Source organism: Egretta garzetta, unplaced genomic scaffold (genome assembly GCF_000687185.1).
Source record: "Egretta garzetta isolate BGI_Z169 unplaced genomic scaffold, ASM68718v1 scaffold88, whole genome shotgun sequence".
NCBI lineage: Eukaryota > Metazoa > Chordata > Aves > Pelecaniformes > Ardeidae > Egretta > Egretta garzetta.
This window is the reverse complement of record NW_009260408.1, coordinates 18,107-25,175: the sequence shown is the minus strand read 5'-3', so window position 1 is coordinate 25,175 and position 7,069 is coordinate 18,107.

The window sequence follows — 7,069 nt, the reverse complement described above, 5'->3', positions numbered from 1 at the left end:
TTAGTAAAGGAGATATATAGCCAAGGAAAGGGAAAAGGTCTGCAACAAAATTCTCTTTCTCAGGCCTGCAATGAACACACGTAACACTAAGGAGATGGTACTGGATAGTAAAGCATAACTCTGCAAAAAAAAACCCCAATAAAACAGGGAGACAGACAATACGACTTCCAGCTGTTCAGTGCCTTCACCAAACCTTGAGAAAGTTGTAAAGACAGAAAGTTTTTTCACAAGACAGAAGAACAGTCACTTTTGCTTTAACCTTGGAGAATTGTTGCTCTCCTAGTAACACTAAATCAAGAGTAGAAAAGAATAATCAGAAGGGGGATTCCTGCAAGCTTTTCCATCTAATCAACCCTTCAAGCAAAGATGGCCTCCATCACTGCCCAAATTTTTCATGTGATATAGCTGAGGACACTTGATGGACTCCTGCTACTTCGAGGTCATCAGCCTTTAATCATCAGCAGCTGCATCTAGACCTGTTCCGATGCCTAATCTCCTGAGAGGTCCCTGCTGTTCGGCTAACCAATTTTGAACTTCATCCCTTGTAGGCCAGTAGAAGCCCTGCTTTTGTAGAAAAAGCTCTTATCTATAACCATTCTTCCTCTTTATGGATCGTTTTCCTGTCCCTCAGGTGCAGAGGACGCTGTGCCTGGCTCCCGCTAGCCCTTTATTATAGTCTGTGTTTATTCTGCTCTCCATATGCTCCAGTTGCGCTGTATATTGTCAGCAGTTTCCTGCTAGCAACTATATTTCTTACTGACATCAGGTGTGCTTTGTGGTTTGAAATGTCTTGTTTTCAGTGTACGCAACATAAGACCATGAGAATCGAATAGCACTAATATAACGTTGTCAGCAGTTAGACTATGGCATCCAGCGTATGATTAAGAGATACCCCTAGGCTAAGATACCAGTTGGCAAAGGCTGAGTTCAGTCAACCTCAATTGTATATACCAAGCAAAACTGCACTGTCCACATGCCACTGGAAGCCTAATTATGCGTCTCCTATGCATTTCATACAGCAGGAACCTTATCTCTAGGTTACAGGCAAGAAATCAAACGAAGAGGTTTAGTGACTTCTAGGCTAGCAATGTCCAACCGCTATCCCCACGGGGTGTTTGCAGCCTCGCGAGGGTCTGCTCTTCTTCCTGGGAGCGCCTCAAGACCAGGCTGCCTTTCCCAGCAGCTGTCCATGGGTGTGAGTAGTCAGTCGAGCAAGGATTGTTACTGCCATTACTGCTCACACCTGGTTTTAAATCTTTGCCTTTAAAATGGATACTGGAAGTTTCTTCACCCAGTTGTCACCAGTTAATTATACTTGAGTGAGTTGGTTAAACATTCACATTGACATTATGTTAACAGCATCAGCATCTGCTTATTTATCAGCATGCCTCTTCGAAAGTAAGCAAATAATTATTTCCAGGAGTGTATTGCAGTCATTTACATACAAGGTGTGTCAATACTACCAGAGTGGGCTCACATGGACCAGGGACAGGAGTTGCCCCACTGAGCCCTAGTAGAGTAACTGGGTTACATAGCAAGCCGATGCTTAGCAGCAAGGACGTGTTTGCTTCCGCTCAGGTGCCAGGGCAAATGGCCCTGGGAAAGCAAAGGCCTCACACGCATCTGCCTCATTTGCTGCTGTGAGCTTTCCTGGTTTGCAAAGTGAGTTTTGCCACGTGTGTGCTGTTCTTGACGGTAGCCTGGCAGAGAAGCATCTAAATAGCTCTGAAGGCAAATTGTGTCCTTTAAATGCCATTCTCGTTGCTCTGCATTGAGAGGACTCAGCTAACTGAACTGGCATATTAAGCCTGTGATACTGCAGCTAAGCAATATTTCCCCTGAATGGCTGGAGTTTATAGTTAGAAAAGCAGTGCTGGCTTTGTTAGCCTTTTCTGTGAATTCATAGCCAAGCGAATCATAGAATCACAGAATCGTTTAGGTTGGAAAAGACCTTTAAGATCATCAAGCCCAACTGTTAACCTAACCCTGCCATCCCACCACTAAACCATGTCCCTAAGCACCTCATCTACCCATCTTTTAAATACCTCCAGGGATGGGGACTCAACCACTTCCCTGGGCAGCCCGTTCCAATGCTTGACAACCCTTTTGGTGAAGAAATTTTTCCTGATGTCCAACCTAAACCTGCCCTGGTAGAACTTGAGGCCATTTCCCCTTGTCCTATTGCCCGTTACCTGAGAGAAGAGACCAACCCCCACCTCACTACAGGCTCTTGTCAGGCAGTGGTAGAGGGCGATAAGGTCTCCCCTCAGCCTCCTCTTCTCCAGGCTGAACAACCCCAGTTCCCTCAGCCGCTCCTCATCAGCCTTGTGCTCCAGACCCCTCATCAGCTTTGTTGCTCTCCTCTGGACATGTTCCAGTGCCTCAATGTCCTTCTTGTAGTGAGGGGCCCAAAACTGAACACAGTATTTGAGGTGTGGCCTCACCAGTGTCGAGTACAGGGGCACAATCCCTTCCCTACTCCTGCTGGCCACGCTATTCCTGATACAAACATATGTATGGAGACCTTCTGCTACAGGTTTTCATCTTATCAGGATACCAGCTTTTTGCTATGAACACCGTAGGTAGCCTTGGCCTGGAAGTTTGAGAGCAGATGGTCTGAGCAGCTCATCACTGCCTTGGTTTCAGGTGCCAGACCTGGGACACTGGGGTGTAGCACTTCTTGCAGAAGACCTGTACACAGCCCTGTGTGTGAAAGGCATTGGCCAAGGACTTTGAAGGAGCCTGAATTTCCCCATATGCCTTCGCTCCTACTTTGGTACATCTAAATAAGTTACCGATGGCAGGGCAGTTGTACAGTGCAGATTAGCTCAGAGATGCGAGTGACTGAAACCTGAGATGACCCTGGCTTCTCAGCTAACACCATGCAGCAACAAGAGCACCTCAGCTCCTCTAAGAATGCAGGAAAGGTACATTTGTCAATCCCCAAATTAATTAAAAGTAACAGAATGGAAGTGAGTAAAAAATTATTTTACAGCATTACTACAACCTGGGATTTAAGATCGGGTACAAATATTGTCAAATATTATTACAGACTATCTCACACTCTCTAAAAGTCTGGCTTAGGACCAGTGGGCGCTGTTACCTGGAAAATCGGCAGCTGCTGCTAACATCTGACACATGCTCCTCCTCTGAGCTGTCTGCTCAGTGCAGCTTTTTTGAAGAGATGAAACAAATTTTGTCAACTAAACTTTGGCCTTTCAGGGCCACTCACTCCCCTGCCATGGAGTACCTTGACCCAGGGAATCCTTTAGGGGCCATTTTGATGTAGAACAATTTTGTCTGCGCGGCTCTCTCCTTCCCCTGTATGGTCTTTGCAGGAGGTGGAGTGTTGTGGCTGCTTCTCCAGGCACCCCTCTGCAGGGGTTGCACTTCACAGCTCTGTGTGGTCAAGTGAGGAGCTCCCCCTGCCATTTCCCTATCAGGATCAATAGCAGTCAAAGGGTATTCAAAGTCAGTGGTGCATCTGCGGCCTTTGGAAACCTCTCAGCACAGAGAGGGCTCAGGTGAAGTGGGAGAGATCTTGTATTTTGGCTTTTGCACGCTGCGGTGGGTATGCCTTTACTTTATATCAGAGAAAGATCACCACAGTGCAAGGTGAAGGAACCAGGTCAACTTGTTTCCACCCACCCTATCACTGGTAACAGATAATAGAAGAGTCTGCGGATGCTGTAGAAATTATGCCTGCCTATGTCCTTGGGTGCCTCGTTTTGCCAATTCAGGAATAAGAGTCTTCCGTGATGCTGTGAAAAAGGACCTTGGTGCATTAACATGTTTGCTAGTGTGAAGGAGAACAGCATAAGAAAAGAGTAAAAAAGCACGTTTGCTCAAAGGAGAAAAGTGCTCTGTGGTTAGTGGGACAGAGGATACTCCTAGCAGCCGAGTGAATTTCCCCTTTATATTTTATGAAGAGAGGTTGCATCATAACGGATTGAATTTTAGGTGCGGTGGCTGAAGCTGTTGCACAGCACTGTCAGAGCTTAAATGCTTCACTCTGGGACTGTCTTCTTGCCCCAGCAGGCAGGGCTCTCCATGGCGCTTTAGTTGCACCCTTGGAACACGTTTACTTGACCTTCCTGGCTGTAGCTTTGGTCGGGCTGAGGTTGAATGTTTAAAGCAACGCGCAATGAGCCGTAAGGAAACTCCGAAAGCAGTTTCCACCTCCTCACAGCTGCACACGATTTTCCCCTCACTGTGGTCAGCCAGATGCTGACAGCACCTACCACAGTCATCATCAGCCTTCAACAAGCGTCTGAAGGTCTGGTAGGGAGAGGTTAAGAGAAAAAGAGTCTGAAATCCTCCCAGCCAGGCAGCTATCTCTGCGCACGTACAGTACATGGCACAGCAGTGACCCTGTTCTAATTCAGCATCCCTGGGGCATTACCTTTTAAATGCCATTACTTTGACAGTAATGATGTTGATGTTGAACGGACAAATGATCCCAAGCAAAATAACATAGTAGATTTCATAAACTAAAGCAAAGCTTTAAGGGAACAAGTCGGACGTGTGTTTCTTCAGAGCAGAGGGTAAATGGATTCTCTGACTGAGCAGGCCTGCAAAGTGACCTCACAACGACGTCTTTCCTGGATTCATACTGGGACCCCATGTGTCTGGTTTGCTTCTGCTCAGGTGGGTTTTCACAACTGGCCAACAAACACACACCTCAAGAGGATTTGCCTTTTTATGATCTTCGCTTGCAATGCAGGACTCAGAAGAGAAGGAGATCCTGACCCCAAGAGCAAAGGGCCATCCACTCTGCAAAGGGCCAGCAGTGCAGGAGCCTAAGTAGAGTGTGGATCACTCCAGCTCCCCAAAATTAATCCTAACTGGGGTTACCCTCCTCAGGCTGACTTTCCAAGCCCTTACACATGCCACGCTAAGCTGTCCTGCAAGATGGTTTGGCCCCTCTTAGCCTGTCAATCGTCTTTAATGATAGCCCAAGAAAAAGCTCCTGTCTATCCCAGTGGTGGTGGGATACTGTTTTTTACTTAAAAATTTTAGTGGTGATTTCTGTGATGAGAAAATTTATCCAGACAGAAATGGATTGAAATCCTTTTCTTGTTTTACACTGTACACTGCAATGATTATATGGAAATAACGTTGAACAAGTAGTCCCCTGGGACCATGATGCTATGTGATCCAGACCTTGTCCTTAATCTACCCTGTGATTGCACAGAAACAATTCCAATCAGTCCAAACGCAGTGAAAGGATGCTTTTCATCTATATGTCATCACCTAGTCTCACTATATTTTGCAATTATTTAATGCTTTACACACTTTCTTTCAAAACATTGGACGTGCTTATCCCTCTCCAGGGATAGCAATGGAGGCCAGCTCAGCAATCTGCTGGTTGCAGGGAGCAAGTAGGAGCCTAGAGCTGAGATTAAGTTGTTCATGTCAGGTTGCTTTTGGAACCCCTGGGTTGTTTTAAGTCTGTTATAAGGTGGGATGCTGTCCCAAAACTTGTCTGCAAGGCTTTTTGCAAACCTACCCTCCACCAGCTCACCTTTGTGAGTTATGGTACCCAGCAGCCAAGGGGCAGGTGGGATTTGCAAGTGTTAGTGGAGAATTTCCCCTGAACTATAAAGCTTGGAACATATTTTGTGTTTTTCTGGCCGCACCCTGGGAGCAGTCACCATACAAGGCTGTAAGAACTCGGGGCAGGGACACTTTTCCTCAGGTGTATTGATTCAGTGGCTGGCACAACAAGGTTTTCGAGCCTCATTTAATAACTACTTGCTACTAATAATTACCACCTGTGCACTAATAATGATGTAGGATAGCTTTAACTATCAGTTGGTCCAAAAGGCGCTGTTAATGCACCCTGTTTACTCAGGGACTCTACCTGGCAGCGCTGCGGAGCTCCCAGGCCACACGGCTGGTGGATGTGTGCTGCCTGGTCCTGCAGCTGGGGAGAAGGGACATCAGAGCCTTCATCCCTTGCCAACAGCAGAAATTGGCTGCTGGAGTGGGCTGGACTAGACTCGGTGGCAGGCAGCTATTCCCAGCTCTGCAGTGGCTCCATGGTTCCAAACCATCAAAATTACACGTCGGTCTGACTGAGTTGCTTACACCAGAAACGCTAAATTATAGTGTAAAGCAAACCTCCAGAAGATTTGAATTGCTTAGAGGGTAATTTTATTGTGTCTCTGGCATCCTGTGTGTGCTTCCCTCATGGTTCTTCCAATAAGACATCCCTGTTGGCTTTTGTTTGATTGAAGAGTACATGCAACCTCAAAATGAAATAAATATGCACATGCTTAGATACTCGACAGAAATTCTGGCATTTCATCTGTGCATGCGTGTTAATATATTTGCATATGTAGCAATATGTGACTGATGTAATTGCCCACCAGAAATTTGGGGGTGTCTAATTCAAGTTACAACCGAATTCTGGATTCCTGCCCATGAAGCCCTATCGCACAACACAGCTGTTACCATCTCTTGTGCCTCCTTGGTACCTGGGGCTTCCGAAGGCAGAGGCAGGCTCTCTCAGCCCAAACTGCACCCACTGGAAAGTGCTTCTGAGCCAGGAAAATCTAGCAAACCTGCAGGTTGTGGCTCTGTCCTCATACAGATGTAAGCAGAAGTATTAATCTCTTTTAGCAAAACAGGCTAAATAGGATAGATAAGAAACCAGGAAAAGTTCTGGAACACATGATTTATTCTGACATCAGGGTAGGAGTAAAGCACATCTCTCATTACTGCTAACCACCAGCCTTTAAGAACCTGTATTGGGTTTGCATGGCGGGGTTTTGGTAGCAGGGGGGCTACAGGGGTGGCTTCTGTGAGAAGCTGCCAGAAGCTTCCCCCATGTCCAACAGAGCCAATGCCAGCTGGCTCCAAGACGGACCCACTGCTGGCCAAGGCCAAACCTATCAGCAATGGTGGTAGCCTCTGGGATAACGCATTTAAGAAGGGGAAAAACCTGCTGTGCAGCAGCAGCCAGAGAGAGGGGTGAGAACGTGTGAGAGGCGCAGCCCCGCAGGCCCCAGGCTGGTGCGGCAGGAGGGCAGGAGGGGCTCCAGGCGCCGGAGCAGAGATTCCCCCG